Source organism: Cebus imitator, unplaced genomic scaffold, assembly GCF_001604975.1.
Source record: "Cebus imitator isolate Cc_AM_T3 unplaced genomic scaffold, Cebus_imitator-1.0 Scaffold347, whole genome shotgun sequence".
NCBI lineage: Eukaryota > Metazoa > Chordata > Mammalia > Primates > Cebidae > Cebus > Cebus imitator.
In genome coordinates, this window is record NW_016107662.1 from 1176592 (window position 1) to 1188098 (window position 11507).

Sequence of the window (11507 nt, forward strand, 5' to 3'; positions counted from 1 at the left end):
AGCTTTAACATGCCTTCTTCATCCTCCATATCTAATCAGCTGCCTAATCATGTTAGTGTTTTCTTCAAAATGCAGCTCTCATCCATTCCTTTTCTTCCATATTCATCTTACTCTAAATGCTTATTGCCTAATTATTCTCCTTTCCACTCAGCTCTTCTCAATACAATCCACCAATTTAATCTTAAGAGTTTTTATTATTCCTCCCTTCAGAGAAAAATGTTCAGTGGCTTACCACTGGTTAACAAAAACCTAACTCATCAAACTGTATTAATATTTAATGACTCATATAGAATATTTAAATTTAACATAATAAATCACTTTATCTATTAAAACCAGTATTATACAATTCTGCACTTCCTACCTAATTTCATCCTACCTATCTAAATGTATTTCCCACAAACTCCAGTGCAAATTTTCTGCTCAGTCCAGGTGTCTTTTCGCATAAATAAAATGTAGTCCCGATGCCAAGAATTTACTTAGACTCCAACACATCCTGTATGCTCATTTTGAAATCCTATCTTCACTTTTCTCTGTCTCTCTAAAATCTATGCATTATTCCTGATCTATGTTATGAGGCCTTCCCAAAACAGTGCAGCCACACAGACTGTCCCACTTCCAGGCAATAACCATTGCTGCTTAACCATTTTATTTGTCTCCTCATTTAAACAAAGCTCCTGAAAGCAGGATCATGTTTCAAATTTTAATGTATACTTTAAAAAGGTAGCTTTTTCAGTTTTTTATTGAATATATTTTTCATTCCTTCCATTCTATATATATATATAATGATATAATGCAAATAAAATTCATCCCTATCATATCAATTTCTCACAGTAAATGTCATAAACTTAACTTGCTTATTTTAACGTGCCTATTTTAAGAAGTAGCTAGCTTACTCTAACACAAACCTGATCAATTCTGATTTAAAGGTAATATAATAAATCAAATAATTGTTAACACCAAAGAGAGTCAAGTGATCTGCCCTTGTTTTCACTACATATTTTCACTAAAGATAAGCAAATCTGCAGGGTAAAGCCATTACTAATTAAGAAAGTCTCATACTTCAAGAAAATAAATAGGCAATTAAATAGTAATCATACAGAATAAACAGCAATTACACAAATCACCTTGGACATTTGCCACTGATGTGTTTTTAGTTAGCCCCCATAATGTACAGCACAGCGCCGCTTGAGCTTTTGGTCTCAGAACTGATTTATTCTCTTAAATATCACTGAGGTTATCAAACAACTTTTATTCATGTGAGTTATGGTAATGACATTTATGTATTAAAAAATCAAAACTTAGAAATTAGTAAAGCACAAAAATCCTTAAGTACACATTTCATTAGTCATCAAACATAACTTCATCACATCCTGAAGCCTAACAAAAGTCTACCATACACTTGTGAGAAATGGGAGCGAAAAAAGCTAATAACATCTCACTACTATGAAAAAAGTTCTGACCTCACAGAACTCCTAAAGTACTCCAGGGAACTGCCACAGGCCCCCAGACTACACTTTGAGAACCAAAGGTATAGCACAAAGAATTTTAAAAACAAAGTAAAATAATGTTTAAATATAGTATGAAACTTGTTTTTTAATTAAGATTTTCTTTAAAACCGGAGAAAAAGTCAAGGTATAATTATTTATTTATTACACAAATATATTCCTTTTTTACAGGTAGAAAGACAAAGGGGAGATTTCAATGCCTTTAGGATATATAGGTAACATAAATTAGTGGAGTGAGCCTATAGAAGACAGACTACGGAAGGACATATAGTAAAAAAAAATAGATCCTGTTCCCCTTCTCAAGAAAGCAATGATTATTCAGCTCCAGCCATGTGAAATGTGTGGGCTCAGTGTTGACAGATACATTTCACTTTTTAAGAAAAGCCAGAATTTTTATGAAAAAAAAAACCACCTAATTTTCTAGTTGGGAAAAATAATTTAACATTTCATAAATATCATGTGAGCCAAATAAAGTGTGTCAGGGGGGCATTATTTTTTATCTCGGTATTATGACATTGGAACTTAAATTAGAAAAGAAAAAAATTCTTTAAGGTTAATCACATATTTAAAGTAAGGGGCTACCTGAATTTTTTTTAATCTGTTATGGTGGCTTTTAGACTGGAAATAGTTTCTGTTTAATTTTTTTTAAATGTGCCACACTAAATGAAGAAGAACTTATCCTGATTTGCAGATTCTAAGGTTAACATTTCAAAAGAAAATGAACATGGTCATTATTAAACCTGTTTCCCTGAACTTAAGAACAACACTTTTAAAAAAAGTCAGACACAAGTTGTTTAATCAGAATTGGTACATATATACATTATATATGTATATTATTTTACGTTTTTGAAATGTCTGAATTTTATAGTCACACTATCAAAAGAAAATACAATCTCAGAATAGGTTGATCACTTTAAAAATTAACTTACCAGAGCCTATAATGTTGATATTACCATATGACAACTTCATGATTCAACGTAAAGAACAACTGAAATCTTTCTGGTAACTTCTTGAAAGTATTTACATCACAAATTGTAAGAGACAATGACAAAATGAGACAGTCAAAAGCATTAAAATAGACTAGTAAAGAGCTCATAGAGAAGAATTATGCCCTTGGAACAACAAACAGAATCACACATTTAGAAAAATAATTATTAACTGAGAAGCTATAGTAGGAACACAAATGAAAGAAAAAGAATAAATTTGAAATTCATGACCTCAGACCAAAAATATACTTATATTTAGTTGTATATTCTAATATCAGGCTATTCTCTAGGAAAGTGAGCAACTAATTCCCGTTTAGGTTGTCCTACAAAAAGTACTAAGGAAACAAAACAATAAAAGAGTTGGGGGATAATCAATTGAAGTTTAAAAATTTCAGTAGTATATAACTATATCTTCAGTGAATTCTAAGAATTCATGGCATAGTAGCTAAGTGGCTGGATTCTGAAGTCAAACTTCATATAGACATGCCATGCATTGTCAATCACTCACTACACATCAGGGTGTCCAGTCTTTTGGCTCCGCTGGGCCACACTAGAAGGAGGAGAATGGTCTCGAGATACATGTAAAATAAACTAATGAGCTTAAAAAATAAGCAAAACTTTTAAAATGCTTTATGAAAGTTTATGAATTTTTTGGTCATATTCAAAGCTGTCCTGTGCCACATGCATCCTGCAGGCCACAGGTTAGACAAGCTTGCTATACATGATCTTTCTCCAGTTACACAGCACTCTGTGCCTCACTTTTCTCCAATGTAAAGTAGTGATAATAGCAGTACCCACCTTGAGAGATGTTGATAGGATGAATGGAGATTATATAAATACATATATATGTATATATGTATGCATATATATAGAGAGAGAGAGAGAGAGAGCTGAGAATAGAGTCTAACACATAGAAAGCCTAGCTATCACTATATTCATTGTTGTAAGGTAAGATGGAAAAAATGCTGAGATACTGATGCAGAAATTTGACCATAGCGAATGGAGATAAAGCATTAAGCAAAATGGTAGGTTATTATTGGCTCTTTCTGTCTCTTCATATAAATTTACCTCCCCTCAACCAGGACCTTCCCAAGTCTGGTCACTTGTTTTAAAATGACATCCTTCTACACTTCTGCCTTAAAGAGTAATTCCTTAAGAAAAAAAAAATTTTTCTTTTGATAGAGTCTCACTCCGTCACCAGGCTGAAGTGCAGTGGCACGATCTTGGCTCACTGCAACTGCCACCTCCTGGATTCCAGCAATTTCTCTGCCTCAGCCTCCCAAGTTGCTGGGACTACAGGTTCAAACCACCACACTCAGCTGATTATTTTTTGTATTTTAGTAGAGATGAGGTTTCTCCATGTTGGCCAGGATGGTCTTGATCTCCTGACCTCATGATCTGCCCGCCTCAGCCTCCAAAAGTGCTGGGATTACAGATGTGAGCCACCGAGCCCAGCCAAAATTTTTATATTTATATAGTCAACTAACTATTCAAAACTTAAGAGTGCTGCATAACAGCCCACCATCCATACCTACCTAACTGGCCCACCTATGTTGTTTCACATATTCTTCTTTTCTTCAATTCATTCTTAACTTCTATTTTCTATCCTATCACTTCAAGCTTACCTCATTATCACTCAATCGCCAGCACAATCTCTCCTCTCTATTACCTCCTCTATCTCCTTTTCTCATTTTCTGTCATGGTAAAAGTAAAAACTGGGTCACTACAGGAAGAAATGTGTATTGTTACCAAAGGCAATCAGAATAACAGAAGAAACATTAAGTTAAAAGCACCATGGCAAACAACCTTAGAATATGACTCAAACAATCCAATATAAGCTGCTGCTTCCCCATTTTTATAGTTTTTCTCAGGAAAAAGATACATACATTAATATATCCAAGCAAGAAGCCCAAATGCATAAAACCTTAATTATTGCTCAAGATTGATATCTGACTGACAAGAGAAGGAAATGCAATTAGTACAGGTCAGTAGAAAAAGCAGGCAAACGACAGAGTTATCAGCAACTTAACTTCCATCACTTCTAAATCAACTGTAACTACATGCCCGGTATTGATAATACCAATATAAGATTAGACAGAAGTCTCCAAATTCTTTTTACACGGGATTGCAACCATCTCCTCCAAGGATTTGCATAACAACACTGACCACCACACCTATGTACCAAGAGAATAAGTACCAAAATACCAAAGACCAAATGGGAGAAAGTCTTAATTATGTACCGCAGATATGTAGTATTCTACTTGTCTATTTCTATAGACATATGTGATCATATTAAATAAGGAAATTGGGGGAAAAAACAATGAAGAAAAAGGATCAAGATTTTGTACTCACACAACGGAAAATAAATATTCATAACTTGACAGAAGTAAAAGAGCAAATATTAGACATTTACGGTTTCCTGCATTTATAGTATGGTCTTTGATACATACTCTTCCACTTAAGACGTTTAAACACCTATGTTTAAGAATAAGTAAAGAAAAAACACATTCAGAAATATGCATGTATTATGAGAACTCAAGTATCCACCCTGACAGTTATTTGCTTAACCTGTTTTCATAAAGACAGCATACAGACCTCGATGAATGTTTCTCCTGTTATTCTTCTACCTTACCCAATACTTTTTTTCCCCTTACCAGCTTATTTTACGGTCAGAGGTTAAACTGCTAACCCTTCACCTTCCAGGAAAGTTTTTTTTCCTCTCTCATAAAAGGTTTTTCACAGTGTGCAGCAGTCGGATTAGCTCTTCTCTTTGAGAACAAAAGCTCTGTCTTTGTCTTCGTTGTTTGGGCATGGAGCCCCTACATCAGAGGAAGCTGCTCCTACTCAACTTGCACAATAATGATATTGTGAGGCCCCACGAAAGCCTGGCCTCTCAGTGTCTAGACTCTCATCCAACCAGCTAGCCAAAGAGAAAATCCTGTCAAGCACTCAGCTGAAAATTAACTAAGGTATCCTGTTGAGAACCTGATGAAGATGTTATTTGACCATACGGTAAAACTTTCTATTGTTGAACATAAAGATAAGAGAAAAACTTTTAGAACTCAATGCTTTAACAATCTTGGTCACCAATTCGCACATGGGTCAGTAAATGTATTTTACCAATATACAACCCCTTCCTCTATACGTGCTCTTAAAATAATACACAGGCTTATTTATGACACTCTAAGCTCTTACATTTAAAAATCTGTGCAACTAAGAGATACATTCAAAAAAATATTAGAAATTATATGTTATTTGCAGTTTTTACATTGAAGATTTATCATTAGAAATTCTGCTACTGCATTTGTCACTGAAGTACCCAATCGAAATGCAGAAGTCAAAATAAAACTGTCATCTTTTCATATTCCTGAATAAGCTTTAAAATATTAAGCGAGAGAAATAGTAAACTAAAAAGTCAATAATTGATTAAAGCTTAGAAATGAAAACAAGAGTACATAAACCAAACCATTCTTATAAAAACTGTTTGTAAATTTTTTAACCTGTAAAAAGTTAAATACATTAGATAAATTTAAATTTGGTCATATGATAGCAATAAAAGATGATTCTCTCATGTGCATTAAGTTATGGGTGAGTTCATAAATATTTACAAGAGGTTTTGGGGACTGTTGCAGTTTTTGAAATATCATCTTATAATTTACAACAATAGCAACAACTGTTATTGAAAATTATTAAGTGAAAACTATATATGATTATAACCACATTTAATAAGCTCATATTGAAATCTAAAAAGGAATGCACAAAAATAGATGTTCTGTGTTATTGGTACGAAAAGAATAATCTTTTTCCTTCCTTCAAAATTTACTGCAATACATTAGTAATTTAAAAAATAAACTTTACAGAATAATCGGAATAGTTCAAAACCCTACAAATGGATAGCAATTAATGAAAGATAAGGGTGTCACTACTGTATATAGGATTCAGAATTAAAGAATAAATCATTTTTACATACTCGATACTATAATATAAATTGATTCTCCAAATTTTAGGAGAAACACAAATGTACTTTCTTTTTTAACCTACAACAAACTTAACAAAAGAAATACATTTATTCTTAAGGGGGAAAAAAAATCAATGCTGAACCATAGCAGATGCCTGGCATGGAGGGGTATTTTTCTACTCTTTTAATAGACACATGAAAATCTAAGCCTGGCAAACACTTAAATTGAAGACTCTGGAACACAGTGAATAAGTGACATCTGGCAGAAAATGTTAAATATTTCATTCCTACTTCTGCAGAAAAGAAAAGGACTGAAATTTAACAAAATTTAAAAGAACATTTCATATAACACTGATATGCAATTATAAAAAATAGATTTGGTTAAATCTATATGATATATGAATAACACGAAAGTTAACAGAATGGTATAAAAACCAATACTGAATAGGTCCATCATGCCTACCATTAAGTATTTTTTATATCAATGAATTATGTAATCTGTAAAATGATTATAGAACCAAGTACATCCACCCAAATATTGGAGGCAGAATGGCTTTATTCTACTGTATGTTCTACAAAACACCTCTGCTTCAAGTAGTTTTATTTCCTCAGAATGCTACTCAGCTTCACAGAAAGGGTATAAAATATCTTGGCTTTTGGCAATTAAACTAAATAAAATTTAAAAGTCCAAGACCTGAGAGTATTCACTGTTAAATTACTTTGAAGCTACTTCTCTTGGGTTCTCTGGCAGTTTCCTTTGTTAGAAGAAGTGATCTAAATTTTGCTTAACAGTTTATGTTCACTTTAATGTGAACTATGAAACATTCCATTTACAAAGCATTCTTAGACTTTCGTGAATTTTAAAGGGTATTATTCGAAAACACAGGCTGGGGCCATCTTTTCTCCTCCCGTGGAGCCGCCGCCATGAAGGTCGAGCTGTGCGGTTTCAGTGGGTACAAGATTCCTGGACACGGAGGTGCTACGCCAGGACCGAAGGAAAGGTTTTCCAGTTTCTTAATGCAAAATGCAAGTCAGCCTTCCTTTCCAAGAGGAATCCTCAGCAGATAAACCGGACTGTCTTCTATGGAAGGAAGCATAAAATGAGACAGTCGGAAGAAGTTCAAAAGAAAAGAACCCGCGGAGCAGTCAAATTCCAGAGGGTCATTACTGGTGCATCTCTTGCTAATATCATGGCCAAAAGAAATCAGAAACCTGAAGTTAGTAAGGCACAAGAAGAACAAGCTATCAGGGCTTCTAAGGAAGCAAAAAAGGATAAGCAGGTATCTAAAAAGACTGCAATGGCTGCTGCTAAGGCACTTCCAAAGACAGCAGCTAAGCAAATGATTGTGAAGCCTGTGCAAGTTTCGGCTCCCGAGTTGGTGGAAAACGCTAAGCTGGCAGATTAGATTTTTAAATAAAGATCGGACTATTTTAAAAAGAAGAAGAAAAAAGTATAGATTGGAATACTGCCAAACAACTCACTCTTTTGATTTCAAGCTCAATTTTAAGCTGCAGATTAAAACTTTTGTTGAATTTGAATAGCAAACATTTTGAGTCAGCGAGAACATAAGATCTACTCATTTAGAGATTTAATATTCAATGATTTGCCCAAACTATCTATCTATCTATCTATCTATCTATCTATCTATCTATCTGAGACAGGATCTTGCTTTCTTGCACAGGCTGGAGTACAGAGGCAAAACCATAGCTTACGGCAGCCTCAGTTGAGGCTGCCTCAGCCTCCCAAATAGCTAAGACCGCAGGTATATGCCACCACACCCAGCTAATTAAAATAACAATAATAATTTGTACAGACAGGGTCTCACTATATTGTCCAGACTGGTCTTGAACTCCTGGCCTGAAGCACTCTTCACACCTTGGCATCACAAAGCACTAGGATTAATTATGAGCCACCGTGTCCAGCTTCTTATATTTTAAATTAAAATGATAAATTCTATGTATATCACAAAAATCATCCCTGAGATAATCTGTGATAAATTTGTTACTGTAACCTTTCTTTACAAATGCCTATACTCTATTCCTGTTCTACTGGAAAGGCTATTCATTAGCTCCAAGGCTCTACTGATCTTCCTTGCCTTTCAGTTAGGACTGCTATCCATATTTCTGTTATACCACTCATTCTGAAAACAGCTTCCTCTTTATTTGTGACTGCTGAGGACACACCCAGCATCTATTCTTTCGAATGTCTTTGTGAGACTACTTCATAAAGGAGATTTCTCAATGCTAGCATTCATGCAAGGCATCAAAAATCTGTTGCTATTGCTCTTGAAAATCACCCAAGACTGCCTAATTGCACATAAAAAGGCCTATTCTGAGTCTAAATCATCCTTCATCTTTTTTGTCATATGATAATATCATCCACCATAAGCCCTCATCCACTCCTAACTCTATCCTAGTTCTTCCAATTGCACACATAGGGTACATCAGAGACACTGCTCCTTTCCTACCATCAGTTATAAGACAGCACACCAATAAACCTGACTGCAATATCTCCAACGGAATAGTGGGAAAGTCTTCCGCCCCATGAATCCAAGCACCACCATAGCCCTATTCCTCTGGACAATGGCTTCAAACTTTCAGATGCGTAACAATCACCTGGGAAACTTTTCCCAACATGTAGATTACACTCTTATTTCCATCCTTAAAATAATCAAAGTATGTCCCAGGAACCTGATTTCTCAATAAATCATCTATGGCTCTAAAACACATACTGACAAACAGTACATAGCAGCTCTTTTTAAACACTCGTGGACATCCATCTAGCAACATTAAACACTCCATCTTGGAGGTATGACAAGACTCCACAGGATCCTGAAAACAAGGAGATTTTTGCACTCTATTAGACTTGTTTTACTAAGTATTATAGGAAGCTCTCCTACTTAATCCTTACAGCGAAAATGCAGCAATGATCCTTATTTATTTTTGGGCCTTTTCTTAGGTAAACAAGAAAAACATTCACATAGCTATCCAGAATCTAATTTACTAAAAGTAGCAGAGCCCCTAGATTCTAATTATGTAAAAACTGGTAAATTTAAAAATAAATACTTAGAATTATGCTTCAAAAAAGAAAAACAAGTAAAGCTATGGCTTCCTGTTGAGTTACAAATCTCTCTTTGGTCTCATAGAACTGTGTTTTCCAATCACCTTGAGGAAATAAAGCATTACTTACTTCTAAGACAAAATTTCCAGTATTATTCTAAAATTGCATTAGAAAGGAGAGGGCAAGATAGATATCTTACCTGGAAAGCAGATAACCCAGCTCATTTTCTTCCAGCAATTTTTGATTACGTCCTAATGTCCTATAATTTATTTTCCCTATTTACTTTCCCCTTCAACTGTATTTATACAGGTTTCTCTGACACCTGTTTATTACATTTCTTCTCCTCTCTGCACTGATCCAGTATGAATTAGCATGCATGAGTACCCTCTATTATATAACAGGACAAAAGGGAGTGTCTAATATTATAATTGGAGAAGAAGCTTTCATGGCAAACTATTTAGAAATAATGCCGAATTTTGAATTTAAGGTGCTATTTTTCTCATTTAAACATAGAAATATTTTCCTTTCAAAGCCAAAAAATAACATTAAATCCACATAGAGAATGATGGCCCAGTCACAACAATTCCCTCTTTTCTGGGAGCTATATCCTATCCTCAGGGTGGGTTTTTAGTAGGTACATCCACAATTGGTGAATGTGACCTCAGGCTAGAGCTGAATAAGTCAAACTCACAACGTAATCTGGGCCAGTTTCTAATTCATAGAAGACTTGGGTTACAAACTAGACAACACAACATGGAAGATGCTGACACAGAATCACTTTTTGGCAGAAAGATGACAGAAGAACCTCAGAACTTCCATGGTAACTATATTCACAAAAATTACTTACACATGTACTTAATTACCATAGCTTTTCCTCTAACCATAGATACAGAATGTTAAAGCAGCACTTTTACATCCATAAAAAAGACATCTGCTTCCAGCCAAGAGAAAGTACAAACTGTATTTGCTCTCTCCCCCTTTAAAACTAAAAATCTAAAAAAATACATTAAACAATTTTCAGACATCAGCAAACGCAGGACAGTGATCCCTGACAGAGATAAAACAAATAAGATAAGCCTTACAATTGGTCTTATCATCTGGAGTTTCCAGCACGTGGCATGAGGTGGGAGAAACCCAGGCAGTGCCCGGTGGTCTCCCTGAGATGAGGTTGGAAGCCCAAATCATCTGGAGTCCACAAAGAGAACAGGAGAAGCAGCTTCACAGGAATAGGGCTCTGGAGAGCTGCAGAAGTTTCACCACCAACCCCCACCAAGACTTTAGTGGACTGATGATCAGTGCACACATATGAAGAAACTACCCAACATTGAGGAAAGAACCACACCTCCACTCCAAAAAAAAAAGGGGAAAAATCCCAGGATCAGCTGACGTTCACACCACCCAGAGTGGGAAAAGCTCATCATCAACAGAGTATTTGTACAGTACTCAGAGGGTAATATCTTAGCAGTGGGAAAAATGAGCACTAGACTGAAGGCGACTCTGGCTTCACCTACCAAAGCCTAAAAGCAAGCCTCAAATGTTCAAACTGTTTCCAAATAACTTAACTGTAATCTAAAACAAAAACCTTCAGTGTATAGGGGACTTTTAGGAGGAGAAACCATATGCTGTACCACAAAGCAAGTCCTAATTGATTTAAAAGGATTCAAGTCATACCACAATATTCTCTGGAATTATATTAGCAAAATATGACAGAAATATCACAGGAAAATCCCCAAATATTTGTAACCTAAATAACATACTTCTAAATAACCCAACAGTCAAAGAAGAAGTCAAAAGGAAATGAAAATCTAAATGAAATATAATTGAAAACAAAAACAAAAGTGATAAACTGATCAAAAGGAAGGACTATTCTGGGTGAAAGACAATGTTAGTTAAAAGCATGAAAGCCGTCTCTACTAAAAATACAAAACATTAGCTGGGCATGATGGCGCCTGCCTGTAATCCCAGCTACTCAGGAGGCTGAGGCAGGAGAATTGCCT

At 35.1% G+C, this 11507-nt stretch overlaps 1 protein-coding gene and 1 pseudogene across 5 annotated transcripts in view; one reads left to right on the plus strand and one right to left on the minus strand.

The window, feature by feature from the left end:
- Positions 1–11507, minus strand: part of DENND1B (DENN domain containing 1B) — a 276363-nt gene that overhangs the window by 231278 nt on the left and 33578 nt on the right. The window lies entirely within an intron of this gene.
- Positions 5107–8576, plus strand: LOC108287561 (annotated as a pseudogene). Its single transcript, XR_005196529.1, has one exon. The product of XR_005196529.1 is annotated as a 60S ribosomal protein L24-like (transcript).